This window comes from Physcomitrium patens, chromosome 3 (assembly GCF_059467195.1).
Source record: "Physcomitrium patens ecotype Gransden chromosome 3, ASM5946719v1, whole genome shotgun sequence".
NCBI classification, from domain to species: domain Eukaryota; kingdom Viridiplantae; phylum Streptophyta; class Bryopsida; order Funariales; family Funariaceae; genus Physcomitrium; species Physcomitrium patens.
In genome coordinates this window covers 23,796,836-23,814,230 of record NC_143412.1, presented here as the reverse complement: position 1 = coordinate 23,814,230, position 17,395 = coordinate 23,796,836, and the positions used below count along the sequence as shown (strand labels likewise).

The following is a 17,395-nucleotide window of genomic DNA, read 5'->3' as shown; positions in this document are numbered from 1 at the left end:
ACGTTATTTAACAAAAGATTGAAGATAAAATTGTGTATATATATATATATACATATATGTATATATATATTTATGAAACATTTTGCGATGGAGGACATGATTGTGGGTGTATTTACAGTGATCGTCATAAAAGATAGACATAACATAATGACAAAGTCAATGAGATGAAAGACCTTTTTTCACCTAAAAATATATTTTTTGCAATTAGAATGGTGCGACAGAAGCGTGTAAAAATGTTCATCTTACAAAGCTTGCATCCCATTACTATTTTCAGAACAAAATATTGAGTCATACCTTTTGGTGGAGGCCACGCTTGGTATGCTGTATCCATCTGCAATAGCATCCTCTAATACTTCACTCATTCAACAGACAATGGAGTAGTAATTCTACACCCCAAACCAACCAAAAGAAACAAGCAAAAGAAAGGAAGAGAATGATAATAATAATCATAAAGAAGAAAAGCGAAATAGATAAAATAAAAACTATTCGATGTCTGAAACAGAAAAGTGAAAGTGGAGTATAATAGCAGTCTCCGGTATGTCTTTAATGCATGCTAAGCATGAAATCTGTGTAAACAAGCGCACGGAATCATGATTCATGTTATGATAAAGACTAAAGTGAAGGAAACAATTCAGTTAGAAGCATTATGATTTCAGCATGATTGAATGGAAAAAAAATTTAGAACAAGCAATCTGAAGAGCTAAAGAGTACGATGAACCACATTCCAATACCCTTATCGAGTAAGTCAGATATGTCTTTAGACGAGGTACTGAGCGAATGCGGACTTTGTGGTGCAACACTGTGATGAAGCTGTGCATCATAATACACACAATTTCCAGAACAGAGATGTTGATCAGTCTCAAGTACGAGCATTGAAAAGAAGCTAACATATCTTAATTGTATGAAAGTGAACAAACCCAGTGCGTGAAGGTTGTACGAGACGAGACTCTTGGGTATGATTGGCCGTAGGTAAGATCTTTCGAACAGAGACTTTTAAGCACTAATAAATAAACTAAAATCTGCGTAGTGTAGAGAACTACCCAAAGCCCGATTGCAAAAAACGTGGGTTCTTTTCAATGGACGTGACAACACACGAACTCATCAAACGTTTTCACATGAACAGAGCCCCTATACAAAACTGGAAGTGGAATATCCAGAGTATGTTATTCAAAGATCTCAGCAACCGAATCCTAATCTTAACTGCAGCAGCAATAATAGAATCATTAATAATTAAAGCCCAGAAGGCCAGCAGATTTTTCCAGGTAAGACTTGATTTCAAGTAGAACTGGAAAAAGTTGAGCAATCTGAAAGTCAGAATCCAGGATACTCGACTGAACTAAGTCAGCATAAGTAATCTTTGAAGCACAGCATACCAAAAATATATCCTCAAGAGCAACATAAAAAAATAAAAAATAAAATAAAATAAAATAAAAACCACATTTGCTAGCTGCAGGCATGATATATGATTTAGTGAAAGAGTTGTATAATACACAAGTTTGAGACAGTGAATGTACTGACTCCCGGATAATCCAGCGCATCCTCTTGCAAGTCTGGCATCACTGCACTTCATCATGACATTTCTGAGAAGCTATAACCACCAAAAGATGGCTTGCGGTTCAAGTTTATAAGATTTTTTGAGGGATTAGTTTGCTAACGAAACACAAATCTATCAAAACATTTGTCAATACATTTGACTATACATTGTCAACCTGCAGCAGCTAACAACGGAACCAATTTTGCAACATAGCTCATCACAAACCCATACAAGTAGCACTACAACCACAATCATGAAAGTGACGACAGAAGAAAAGAAAAGAATTAGTTGAGAAAGCATGCTTGTCGGAGCACAACCTTGCATCTGCTCAAACAATGACACAGTATATCGCATGCTCGGCCAGGCAACCCTGTTGGCTTCGACAATCACAACATTTCTTAAGAAAACATTCAACACTTGAGGTTTCATCTCTACCGTGCCGATGCGAATTGCGAATGAGAAACAAAATCGTTTTTCTGTATAATTCTCGCCGAGCCACGTCTTTCAACCCTCGGTAGAAATTCGGAGAGCAGAAAATTAGACGAACCAACCCAAATTGCTGCGACAGAAATTATGAAACTGAAGTATTCCAATGAGACAAAAATTGCAATGTTGGACACGACAAGAACGTAATACGGTGAGCTCTTGTCGCAAGTGATGCTTTTCGAGGTTCTTTCTGCTTGTCCTCAACAACTCCGCATTGTCGTCTTTTCATCATTAGCTACTAAAATTTCCTCAACGACATCCAATCCGTCTTTCCCTCATTCTTCCATGAACAAATTTTGCCTTCTCACCTTTATGTTACTCAGCCTTTTCTTCTTCGAATATTTCGAAATTTCCTTAGACTCTGGTTGCGACAACCGTGAGAGTTCAATCTTCAATGCCACGTCAGAAAGAGATTGATAATCTGAGAGAGAAAGGGTTCCAAGGTCTTCAGAAAAACAATCACTCAGATGTTAGGTCACTTCTTCAGAATCTGCTGCGCCACACCTTCAATGAGTATCTGCACATCCTTTAAAACGTCCTCACGCGGTCGTGATACCTAGGCCACTTTAACAACCCTGAAAGAGCTCCGCACACATACACGAGGGTCGAATTCAAAGAAGCCGTAATCAGACGTGTCCACTGCGTCCGCGTAAGGTTCTCAGGAATAGTACTTCTTCTTCTTCTTCTTCTTCTTCTTACAAAAGCTTTATCCGAGCAGCATGGGCACCTCCGTCAAAACACGATCGTCTCCAAAAAAAAAGAAAAAGAAAAAGAAAATACACATCATAAGACCCCGAAAAGTTCAGTTTCTTGTCAAATGCGAATCGATCCGTCTTCAAGATCGGCTGCAGAACAAATCCCTGGTTCCTAATCCTCTACTTGGTCACCCACTCATCCAACTTCTGCTTAGAACGCTATCTATCCCTTGTAATCGACCACGCTTCGTGGCTTGCATCTGACTAGGAAAGTGGGTGCGGAAGCAAAAATACGATGTGGGTTCGTCCTGAATCTCCTCACACACCTACTTCATCAATACAGATGCACAGAACAGCTCATTTTCCCACTCCTACGCTGCTCCTGCTGCTGCTACTACTGCTACTGCTACAGCTTTTGCAGCGCTCAGCCCCGCTTCCACAGCGGCGCTGCTGGTGCACCACCTCTCAGACAAGCAGCAAAATTGAACTCTGTATTCGAGAATCCAAAAAGCTTCGAACGAGTCTGACTGCATCGCCAACGCCATCGCGATGATTTGGTGCTTCAAATCACAAGCGCTGGAAGGAGCACCGGCATCCTGGGCCCCCCTCGCCGTGAGAGAGCGGAAACCCTATTTCTTATTTCACTGGAACCCTAAACGAAATGCAACCCTAAAAGTATTGATCAGAGGTTGAAAGTCATCATCTTGTATGGATTTATGCCCTATTTATGCTTCAATTCATGTGATGAGAATCAGAAATCGATGTGGTGGAATTCCTAATTTTTATTAACTAAGAAATTTTGTGTGAAAGTGTTCTTTGGAACTACTATCACATAACATTTTATAAACAAATAAAAAATACTTTTTGGGAGCTTTTTCTTTTCAATATATATACATTTTTTTATTTTTTTTATTTTGTGTGTCAAGGCTCTTGCTTAGTGGACAAAACAAGATGTAAGTCATTTCATTCTAGTTGCCTTTGAGGAAATATATAAGTGCCAACATGGCAAGATCCAACTCACACTGTAAAACATCTTTGGTTTGTTGATTGTTTGCTAATTAAATGTGTGTTGATTGACATAATTTATATTTTTGGGTGATATTTTTATTCTTTTTCTTTTCTTTTTTGTAAGGTTTGGGCATGTTGCTAAAGGATTCTTAGGAATTTTGAAGCAAATTTGAGGTTAGAGACCAAAGAAGAAATATATATATATATATATATATATATATATTGATTCCACATACATTTTAAAGAGATCTTAAAGAAATCAAACAAATATATGATTTAGTTATCTAAAACTATATTTTGTTACATTCATTATTCAGTTGCATTTTCTTTATTTGATTTCAAATAATTGGCTCTTGACTCTTTGATTGTATATACATTTTGAAATTGGTGTTGAAATTGACATATAAAAAAGATCATTAGATGGATTTTGAATGAGATTGGACTTTGTTCCATGGTAGTGTTTGAAAACCAACTATACTCACAGAATTTCCGAATTTTCTCTCATTGTTATTAAAATATATCCATATTTTTCTGCTTCTTCTCTTTTTATTCATGAAAAAGAAAAATCAGTTTATGCTTTTAGGTTGACAACTCACAACCTTATTAGTGTTGTATTGCTATCATTATCAACTTGACTGCTTACATAAATAAATAAATAATGTATATATATATATATATATACATGGAGTAATAACCTGGTTTTTTGTTGAGTATACCCATAGTAATTAATAGTTTCCATATAGAGATTTGAATCCACTTGAGTGCATGATTTTGTAGGGTATCACACTTGAGAACTAAAGATTTGCTGACATTGTAAGTGAAAAAATTTCAATCAAACATTTAATGTGAAACTTTTGAACATAGGGCTCTTTGGGACATTAGGTATTTAGTAATAAGACTAAAAGCTTAAAAACTACAAGCACAACTCATACTAATATTCATAAATATTCTGATTTTAAAAAGGCTTGTTTCGTATTACAATAAACAACACAGTTTTGTTTTGTTTCCTAATTTCTGGAAAAAACTAAAAAAAATAAAAAAATTGTGCTTTGACTTTTTGAATATAAAATTACTATAAATAAATACACTACATACTAATAATAATCATAATAAAGAATATAACATAGGCCAAACAACTAAAAAAAATTAAAATATAACATATGTTTCAAAATTTATACTTTTATTGATTTTATAAAAACAATTCTTAAGAATTCTTTGATTTATATTTATATATATATATATATATATATATTTAAAATTAAAAATTTTCATTGATGATTATAAAATATAAATAAATGAATAAATAGTAATATATAAATTGAAGATTTATTTAATAACATAAAAATTAAATTTCCAGATCAAGACATTGTTTATTTTTTACTATATATATAGTAAAAAATATAATAAATATGACATATATATGATATTAAAACATTAAGTTTCTACTAAAAGTATTTTATAGACATTTAGGTTTAAAAAATAAAAGGTTTGAAAGAACTATGGCAATCTACCCAGTATATTTAGAATTTTGTGTATTACTATAATTTTAATTGCTTAACTTGCTACCTATATTTTTTGAATCTAATATGATAAATCTTTATAATTTATTCATGATTGCAACTTATTTTTGCCATAACTACTAAGACATGTGCTTAGATTAATATTTTTTAAATATTAAGATTTAAATTTTAATAAACTCTGCAAACTCAATACTATAACTTAATGGCTTACATATTGAACCTTGTTCAAATAAGAGATAGTATTAGTCCACCTTCATCATTAAGAACAACAAAAATATTAATTTTGCTACATACTTCTTTAAATACTCTACACAAAGGTATATAGAAGGACCAAACTACTGTATAATAAAGCAATGATACACAAATAGAAGACATTGTAGTGGACAAACAACTCAAAGACATCATTATTAACAACACATTTTATTTAATATATATATTGCAAACTTAGAACTTTATTTATGCACAATATACATTTTTTTTTGTTAAAGTTGATGCCAAAGTTAAAGATTAACAACTTTAACAAAAAAAAATTATGATGATTAACAATATACATTTTTTTTTGTTAAAGTTAAAGATTAATATGAAATAAATTATTTAAATAAGTTTGTTGTAATTCCCAAATCATCATATTATTTCAACTTATCTTTGAATAATGGTATATTTAGGTTAGAAATTAGTTGCAAAAATTGAATTCTTTTAATTTTATTTTATAGTATCTATGCAATGAAAAAATAGAATGAAGACTTTTATCTATTTATTTTTATTGCTTAATTTTTTAACTAACTTAATCTTAGATTATATTAATTTTCATATGTTTAGCTTTTTGTTTATTTATTTATTTATTTATTTATTTATTGTTTTATAAATATTCAATAATTATTACAAAGTCTTCATTTTCAATCTAAGCAAATCTATTCTTTCTTATATTTTAATTTTTTTTAGTGGCTATCTTATCTAGTTGAATTTATTTATGCACTTTTAAGACTTAGGAATCTTCTATATTATACTTAATATTGAAGAAATAATGACATCCAATAGAGTTATCAAAGAAATTTTTGGTTTTTTTTTAAAAAAAAAATGGTATTATAGGATATATATTATTATAATAAGATATGATCAAGCCAACTTAGCCAACTTTACCAACTTGCTTATATTTTTACTTTTTTTCTCAAATTGGCTATGTTTATTTAATCATACAATCTTAGAATATGATTAAGAAATAGTACTAAATATAGTATTTTATGTTCATATTATTGAATAAAAATAGACTAATATAATTAAAATCTTTGAAGATTTAATTATCAATCAAATTATAACTTGGTCCATCTCTTCATAGTATTTTAACAATGAAGAATTCACATAAACTTAAAATCTAAATAAGTTTTTCAATGGTCTATTATAAATCATCTTTTAGAAATATAATAATTTTTTGTCTATTCTATTATAAACCAAGAGAATACTTACTAAATTTAGAATTATTTTAAAATAATAAATTTTATACAATTAAAAAAAGAAAACTTTTTTAGTTCAAATAATAATTATTCAAATAGAAAAATGACCTTGTATCTTCTATATGAATTAGCATGTATTAAAAATAATATAGGTCAATTAAAGAATTGGGTTTGTAAAGCCACAAAATATATTAGAGCCAACCTAATCTTTAATATTTGATAATTTAATAAGGATCCTAAATTTATGTTTGGATTAAATTTGAAGCACAAATTCATATGAAATACATCAATAATAAGTTTTTTCAATACAATAAAATAGATATTAAAAATTAACCTATAAATAGTATGAAAATTAAAAGAAACAATCTATTTATGGTTTAATTCTTAATAAAACATTCAATGGACATGTTATAATCAATTTAAGGATATTTCTAAAGGTGATTCATAAAGACTTAGTTTTAATAGAAAAATTCAAATTCTATGATTTAGGATGCAGAATATATGAATAAATTTTCAAAAATATAACCTTTCTTCTTTACCATTTATTATCAAATTAATTGATCTAAACTTAAAATCTATTTTCTAACTAATAATTTTTGAGCTAATATAGCTTACTAGCCTAAGTAATTTCATACATAGGACTATATTAATATACTTTTTAACATGGCAATATGTCTTCAAATAATACTATTCTATTATTATAATGATAATTATTATTTATTTTTACTATTCTAAAAGTCAAATTTGACTTTAAATTTTATTATGGCTAATAATATTTTAAAATATAATATGTTAAGATTAACTTTAAAAACAATCTACAAACATTATAAGTATAAGTGTCTTTAACAAGCATCTATTCATCTTCATGTTCTAGCAATATTTATTATATAAGTTTATAATTACATCTTTGTATAATTTTTAATTTATAAAAAAAAAAAAAAAAAAAAAAAAAAAAAAAATCTATATCACAAGTCTTTTCAAGATTAACACACGTCTTGCAAAAAAATAATATTATCCTTAAACAACTCTGATAATTTTTAAGATGTTCATTTATAATGTCTTTTGTTCTATTTGATTGCTTTAAAATTCTATTTTTTCTTATATTTGAAGTTTTAGTAAATTAAAAAATAAAAAAATAAAAATTACATGTATATAAGATTTATTTAGATATAATATGTTATTTTATTTCTATTGAAGTGTAAGCTAAAAAAAAAAAAAAAAAAAAAAAAAGTAATAGATTTTAAGTAAAATTAATAGAGTAAACCAACATGTTTTATATTTGAAACAATAGTAGGGTAATATTATATAAAGGATATCATCAATAAAGAATATATTAAAAATATTCTTAATAATATTTTAATTACAAATTTAGTTATTTATTTGAGCCTCTTTTAATTGATATAATTTTTGGAATTCTTTTATATAATTTTGTATATTACATTTTTTAAAACTACCAACAATTATGACTTAATTATATTTTATAAGAAAAAACACATATAAAAAATAATTTATTATATGATGTCAAAGACATAAACTATAAAAAAATTCTAAAAATAATAATATATTCTAAAAATATATTCTGTCATACATTCTATATTAAATGATAGAATTTAAATAACTAAAAGATAGATATAAATTCGAAACTAGAATAATTATTTCCAAATGGAAAAGAATTAGGAAGTCTTGAACTTAGATAGAATATGAACAAATCCTTGACAAAAGTGAAGAAGGCTTCATTATTGCCTCCATATATACTATCTACTAAGAAATTATGTAGTGATGTCCAATAGGCTATATGATATGTGTCTAACTTGTAAGACACATGTTTAATTTATAGGGCAAGTTTTCAAAATGTGAGCCATAAGGCCAAATTATAATGCAAGTGGCTAAATGTACAACAATAGCAAAAAAAAAAAAAAAAAAAAAAAAAAAACCTACCATTGGGCATAAAAATCTCTTGCATTGCCATCCATCTATTCTCTCTTTAATCCATATTCCTTCATTCTTGTATTTTCTTTTTTCCATGTTTAGCCAATTAAAAGACTTATTTGTTTCTTTATCTTATATCCAATTTATTTTATATAATAGATGTGGCCAACTTGTTGGCCGAATTGTCAACATAAAAATGACTTATAAATTTGTATAAGATCTACAAAACTTTTGGAAATTTTTTTAATAAGATATTAACAATATAAACTATTTATACTCACTTCTATGTAATTCTATTTATTTTAATAAATATATTACTAAATATGGCTATATATTACATGTATAACCATATGAATATATAATTATTCATGGTTCTAACTAATAAAGTATATTCTAAAAAATACTTTTGTTTATTATTATTTTTTTAATAAAAATAAATTAGTGAATTGTTTTCAAAAGAAATTAAATTAATTCTTTTATTATGGAGAATAAGTTTTATATTTTATTGCAATATATACTATTTTTTTTAAATATCATATTATATAATTAAAAAATTAAGTATTTTTAACACCTCTTAGTTAATACTATATTATTATTGGCTTTTTAATTTTATAAATAGAATCTATATTAAATAAAAATCCAACATTTAATCCTTTAAAAATAGTAATGTTTAAAGAATGATATCTAATTTTAAGTAGACTTGATAATGCCTTACTTACCATTGAACTTTGTAACATAATAAGATTTAATAGTCTCTCTCTCTCTCTCTCTCTCTATATATATATATATATATATATATTAATCAAGAAAAAAATTAATAATAATAATAATAATAAAAAGAGATATTAGATAATGATCTGTATAAGGTAGAATTCTAAGAACATTATGAAGACAATTAGATAATTTGGTTGAATTTTTTTAATTTAATTTAATTTTAAAAAATATTTTAAAAATAAAATAAATTATGAATAGTAATATATTTTTAAATGAAGTATTCTAAATTATCAAGTTCAAGAAATATTATCCATAAAACCATTCCTTGTCATATTTTAAGCTATTTTATCCTATTTTTAAATGATTAAAATCATAATTGATATTAATAAGATTCTATAAAAATAACTTCAAATAAAGAAATGTAAGTCAAAAATGCATCATTGATTTCTATCTTTACTTTATTGTTAAAGAGATCTTTAATTTCATTTGAAGGCCTTATTTTGTCAAAAAAAAAAAAAAAAACTTCTCAAATTATAGATAGAATTATGATGCTCATAATTAACTAATGTACCAACAACTCTACTATTGTTTTAGAAGACAAAGAATTATATATTTATGTAATCTTTATAACATTTTGAGACTTTCACAATGCTTTGAAATCTTAAAATTTATTTATAAAAATCCAATCTTATATGGTATTTTGAATATTTTTATATTCCTCTCTATATAAAAATATCCTTGAAAGTGGTTCAATTTGTATAAAATTAATATACTACTTAAAACCTTTATTAGCATTGATATCATTTTTTTTAATTGAAAATTCCTTGATTCAAAGGATCCAAAAAACTAAAATAATAGTACTTTGTATACATTTTTCTTCTTAAGACATATAAAAATTAATTCTTTAAAATACAATCAATAATCAATATTTCTACTATATGATTCTACTTTAAAATAAAATATTTTATATAATTTTAGGTAAAAAAGAAAACAAATTATAAAAATATACAGCTAAAGATTTAAAAGTATATATTTGGTACTAAATTATCTTTCATGGTTAAGAAAGTGAATTCAAATTTATTTCTTCTATCTTTTCTAAATTTAATGCATTTATAATATGTAAGAAGGCATTAGTCAAACCAAATACTTATGGTGTTTTAAATTTTAATTTTGTATGCTATAAGCAATAACCCAAGAAAATCATAATCTTTACTCTTTTTATGAATACATGTGGAACAATATTATACAAAATATTTTTCCTTCAATAATTCACTATATCATCTAAACTAGTTAAATGCCATATGGAGTAAATAAATGAATTGGTATCTTGGGCCAAATTGAATCCTCATGAATGTTCTTTCTACTTCAAATATTACTAGATATTCAAGAAGATAGCAATAAAGACCATTTTATAGTGCAAACAATCAAAAGATTTATTATTATTATTATTATTATTTAACATATTTTATTGCTTTAATATTTAGAATTTTTTTTAAATGGTTAAGAATCCTCTCATCTCAATATCATTTTAAAAAAAAGAAAATTAATAAAAAAATACCTTGTAAGACAAAAATAGAATCAAGAAATAACTTTTTGTGATTTAATTTACTTAGCACAAAAGAAAAGAAAATGATATATAGTACGCAAAAATTATAAGAATAACAAATTAAAATGGTATAGAAATGGGGAACCAATCTACTACTACAACTTAATTAAGAGTGGCCCATAGAGGACTTTTAACTCGTATTGAATTTACAATAAGTTTTTTCAGGAGAATTTCTCATCTAAATTAAGGGCACAAATTCTTTTATGGCCCTTCATTGTAAATGCTTGTTCTTGGGTCAAATAAGAACAATGCAATGCTAAGATCTTTGAGGATAAGTTATGGAGAAGTTTTAAATAGAAGTAATTGTATAGAACTGCCTTACAGATGATAGTAAAGCCAATAGATGTACAATCCTACAAAAGATATGCAAATATTTCTTAAAGAAATTTATGCAATTTTGTAACAATTTGAAGATTCATATATTAGAGTGAAAAAACTAAGCATGATAGTCATAAATAAAACCATTTGGTGCAACAAAATTTTACTTTCTAAGTTTTGTATATAATCTATTCCTAATCCTTAAAAAAATGTTAAAATCCTGCTATCTAATGCATTTCAAACTTTATAGAATGGGGGTTTACCAACCTATGTTTTAAGAAGAAGAAAGAACAAACAAACAACTATCAAACAACATAGAAACACATAATCTTTTTTGTGGAAGAAATGTATCACAAATTGTCATCAATCAATGCACTAAGCATTGTCTACAACATACCCACATATTTTTAACCATTACTCTATTTGAAGAAGCAGTGAACATGAGGAAAACTGCCACAGAAAAAAAGTGGGATACTCAATCACCCTAACAATGAAAAGGGCCTAACATACTGGAATGAATGCCAAGGCACATGGCGAAAGCCATACACCAAAGACAAAAAAAATAAAAAAAAATGGGCTTAGGATTATGAAAGCCTCATAGCAAAGATCACACCTTCTTGCAAGAGCCTTGTCCATAGGAAAGACTTTCCATTGTCCATGACCCACAAACAGTTTTTTGCAGCCTTTTAATAGACTTGGTAAAGTCAAATGGGGATTTATATATATATATTTTTAGGGTTTCGGATTTTACTTTTGGTCTTGTGATCTGGGCTCCAACAACCCCAGTAATGAGGTGCAGTGGGTTCAACAACCAACCTGCAGTGAGTGAGGCAAGATCTTGTGTGAATCAGCACTCAGCCACCTTCATGAATGAACACATTTTCTGGTGCTTTGTACCCATTTCTGATGTTGAGGATTGGATTCATCATCCTCAGACAAACTCACAGACAGACTGTCAGTCAGTCAGGCCCACTCTCCAAGTGATCCTCTTGAAAAAAAATAATAATAAAAATAAAACAACAGAACTAAATTGGAGTCAAAAACACTGTAGTTTGTTTTTTGATAAATATATATTTATTTATATATATATATATATATATATAGTTCTAAATGGAAGGATTCTGTTTATATTGATTTGTATGGTTTGTAATGTTGTCAACAGTGTTAAACAGATGCGTAACTAAATTAAAGCTAAAAATGTGCACACACTTTGTGAAAGTTTTGTATGATGATATTTTAGAAACATGTAGTATTTTGATGGTGTTGATGATAACATCTGTCCTTCTTAATGCAAAGGTTTTAGATTATCAAAGTGAAACTGTTTGTAATAGACATTTTGTAAAAAAGAATTGGATTCAATTTCAGAAATAAAATAAAGTCACAAAGAACAGAAAGAAATATAATTATATTTATTTTTATAGATGATTAGACCTGAAATTCTTTTGATCTAGATTATTTAAAATACTATATTAGATGAATATTTTGTTTTATTATAGTTAAGAGAATACATCAAAACATGTTATTATTGTTATACAATTAGTCTATACCAATATACAAAAAGAATACATTTGTAAATTGTCCATGTTTGCAAGTTATCTAATGTCATCATACTAAACAAAGAAAATCAACCATCAAATACAAATAGTTCCCTTTGAGAACAACCTTAATCATACCAAGATTCATAAAGATTTCACAATACTTATTGATAACTATTTAAATAGGATCTTTAGGAAATTACCTTATATGTCTATTAGTTACAAAATTTATATTATTAGCAATAATAATAAAAGATCTTTATTACTCTAAAATTAAATGCAATAGTGGATAGAATTTATAAAATTTCGCAAATATATTCTCATTATTTATAAATAATAATACATATATATATATAGTCATTATTAATAGATAATAAACTTACTATCTGACCTAAAATGTGAACTATATTTGTATATTGTTGATGGTTTTTCAAAGAAAATTATAATGCAGTATCTGCAACTATGAAACCAATGTTTTTCAACTGTCACTTGTCATTGGCTTCCTGTAATGCAAATAAAAACATTTGAACACAATGCCCAACATAGAAAAAAAATACTTACAGAGTGTAACACTCAATACAATAATAAACATTTTAAGAATGTAATACTCACAATAATTTAAAATAACATGACCACTACCCAAGAAAGAAATCATCACACACACACACACACATATATATATATATATATATACATATACTCTATTCCTGTTCAAATTACATATTTAACTAAGCTTCAGCAATTAAGATTCAAAAATCAAGACTAAAATCTATGGGTTGACATTTAGGGTTGACAATGGGTGAGGTGTATGTCCTTCACCCTTGGTGTGTATGAGAGTGTGCATGTGTGTGTGAGAGAGTGTTGCAGTGGAATTATCAGTGGGTAAAATATCCATTCTAGGTCAGATGTGATGTTGGAGCTCCAGTGGTACACTCCAGTGGCACAGAAGCTGCAGCAGCATCAGCACTGTAGCAGCAATGAAGTAGGGCTTACCACTTGAGAATCCAATTGTGGCATTACTACAAGCAAGCAAGCAAGCAAGCTAGAGACATGGATTTTCTGGTGATTTTTGTGACGACCCCACCACATTGCTAACCCTAAATCCAAGTGTGCAAAGAATTAGGGTTTTGTTGCCTTGTGCTCTTCATGGATTGTGACATCCGCTTGCAATAATAAAAAAATAAAATATAAAAAGTAAATCCTCCTTGGCCAATTTGGGGTGTGAGTGACAAGAAATTTGGCCATGTATCCATCCGACATGGACATATCCACACAAAGGTAATATCAACTACACTTGAAGCTGAAATAGGCTTTGTAAGCAAACATGGTGGTTCCTGATTTTGGCTGCCAATATATTAAAAAAATGAAAGTGGAGTTGAGCAGAGGGAAGTGAAGTTACATTGCATCAGGAGGGCATTGTTGTGATGAACTTGTGGTGGAGGCTCATTTGCTCATAATCTCACCTGCTCCAACTACTCTACTTACCATTGTTTCCTGCACCACAAAAATTGCTTTGTGTCAGGCACCAGAGCTATAATAATAATAAAAAAAATAAGAATAAACTTATAAAGCTGCAGTTAATGAAGTGAATCCTCATCGAGCACCATCTTACAAGCACAAACAAGTTGTACAGCGTAAAACTGTCTTTGACCATGGAGTCATTAGGAGCTTGGGCTGTTATAACCTTGTGTTGTGGTCTTTATAAATACATTGTTTGGCAACATGATGTACAAATTTTACGTGGGTTTTGTGCTTTTGATCCTCCAATGGGGGGCTCCAACTATGGTTATAAAAACATCATGGGATGAGGAAGCAATTGTTGTGGAAGAGGTTGATGAAGACAAAAAGACATCCTAGAATTAGTTTTGGTTGTGGAGGGTGTCCAAGTTTGGGGTTAATGGCATTCATACATCAAACAATTTCCTAGAATAGTAATGAATATTGCACAAAGCAAAGGAGAGAGAGAGGGAGATTTGGCCACATTTCATTTATTCCAAACTTGCATTTATTTTTTAAATATTTTATGTGTTTTCTTGCAATAAACCATAAGCATAGTACTGTTACAATAAATATAAATATATATATATATATATATGTATATAATATGAATGATATTTTTATGACTTTCAGGTTTGATATTAGATAAGTGGTTAATGATCTTGTTTGCATATGTAAAGAAGTTATTCTAGCATTAATGTCCACATGCTGTTTAATTAATAAGTTATATAGATGAAGAAAAATATGCCTCTATAAAATTATTTACTTAATATGGAAAAATATTTGAATTTAATTAATACAAATAGAACTTATGTAATGGGCTAATTTCTGTAAATGCATTATAGAGTAAGAAAATGTAAGAAAATGTGTAACTAGTCTTTAAATAATAGTTATTAAAATTCATCTAAATTGTATTGGTAATTTTATAAATAGTTTATAAAAAATTAGAAGTATTTTGTAAGTAACATAAATAAATTTAATACTGTAAAAGATTTGAAAGGTGGTAAATTATAAAAAGTAGGAATTTCAAAAACTATTCAATTTCAAATGTAAGTTTAAATTAAATTACATATTTTATTAAAGAATTAAATTTATTTTTGGCTATAAGAATTCATTTTTTAAATTTAATTTAATTTAAAAATTAATGTAATATATATATTTAGAAATATACCTATAAAATAAGAAAGTCATATTTTTTAGTGTACTTTTATACTTAGATTAAAATTAATTAATTAATTAATCATTTATTATCACTTACAATTTAAAATATAAAAATGTTAAAATGACCCACTCATTTACTAAATTGATCTATCCTATTGTAAAGAACAAGGAGGGTTGGGATGAAGAAGGCTAGAAACAAAGGGGGCAAGGGTTGGAAATTAGGAGGAGGGGAGATAAAGGCCATGATTGTAATAATGGTTTTTAGAGATGATGCATTTTTCTAATGATAGATATGATACATTGGATTGATTTAATAAATGAGTAGATTATTTTAACATCTTCTTAAAATATTTGTATCTAAAAAACTTCTTGCTTTTTCAATCTAAAATTAAGAAAAATCAAGATACAATCTTTGGTCTTAAAATTTCTAAAAACATCAATTTAAAAAAAAATTACAATATTTGTTGTAAAATCCTAAATACATCAATAAAAAAAAATATTGAAGTTTTAGTATTCTAAATAATAAAGAATATAGATTAAGAAAAGAAGTTTACAATATAAGTTTGTTGCTAAGATAACATATTAAAAAAAAAAATCCAATAAAAAAAATTAATTTCTAAAATTTATTAAAAATAAAATAAATATGTAAAATTATTTTTTAATGCAACAAAATAATCAGAAAAAATAAATTAAAGCTTATTAGATATAAAAAAATTTTCAAGCTTATATTTTAGATATTTTTTTAAATAATTTATAAATAAAATAATTTTAGATTATAAAATAATTATCCTAAAAATATTTTCTTTTTGTAAATTAAAAATTAAGATAATAAAAAATTTACCTCTAAATAATCTCTTAAAATAGTAAAATATATATTTTAAATAAAAATATTCTTTTAACTTTAAACTTTCTATTATTTAATTTTTAATATATATATATATATATATGCTTAAGAGTATTAAAACTATTCTTGAGGAATTTTTGGATTTTTGGATTTAATTTATTTATTTATATTATATTATTTGATTCTAAGTTTTGTATATTTTTAGTTATATCTTCTATCTTTTGAAATATATATAGATAGAAAATAATTAGCATGTTTATTATTAAAAAACATCTTATAGAGATCGTAAAGACAAATAATGATGACATTTTTTAAACTTATTGTCATATGACAAGACAAAGAATAGACTAAACAAAAACATGCAAACCAAACAAGTGCATAACAAAAGTTGGGAGACAAAAAAATGATGGAATAGAGACACATAAAGGATTAGAAGCTCGAATGAAGATAAACGGAGGACAAGTTGATGTTTCTTTGTACTCAAGCCAAGGATGTAACAAAGTAAGGGCATTCATTCTAGTTGCATGGCAATTAGAGTAGTATAGTAGTAGTAGTTAAGGATTAGCGACAAACTAGCTCTTAAGTCTTCATGCTTGTATAGATTTGTAAGGTCCTTTATTGCAGTGAAGCCTTCTTTCATTTCAACATTGCTATATCTTGATCTTGTCAAGTATGATAGTGTAGGGATATTGAACAAGGAGAGCTTTTGTATTCCATAATAGACTACAATAGACTAGTGTTGAAATCATTGACAATTCATTTGAAGTTTTGCAGGGATTTAGTCTTTGAAACCTCAATTCACTACATTTTATACACTATATAATAAAAAAATTTGTATTGTAAAAAGAATTTTAAGAAGTTTAACAATCATAAAATCTATATTAATAGAATTGCAATTCTACATGAGTATAATCAAATATTAGTGAAATAAATCTATCATATATATTTCTATATATATATATATATATATATATATACATACACATATTTATGATTTATTAATAATTAATACTAGAATATGGTTAAATTAGTATAGTAGGGGAAAAAATTAAATTCTGTAAGTGGACGATAGAAGATTTTTGTGTAATTTTTTTAAA

At 27.0% G+C, this 17,395-nt stretch overlaps 1 long non-coding RNA gene across 2 annotated transcripts; it reads right to left on the bottom strand.

Annotated features, from left to right (window-relative positions):
• Positions 1-13,078: 13,078 nt before the first annotated feature.
• Positions 13,079-14,848, bottom strand: LOC141045247 (uncharacterized). 2 transcript variants are annotated; one of them, XR_012217246.2, is made up of 3 exons: positions 14,481-14,848; positions 14,196-14,290; positions 13,079-13,762 (listed from the first exon to the last, which is right to left on the bottom strand). It is a non-coding gene; the product is annotated as an uncharacterized LOC141045247 (long non-coding RNA). The 2 variants fall into 2 exon arrangements; XR_016502338.1 differs by lacking the exon at positions 14,481-14,848 and adding an exon at positions 14,409-14,471.
• Positions 14,849-17,395: the final 2,547 nt, after the last annotated feature.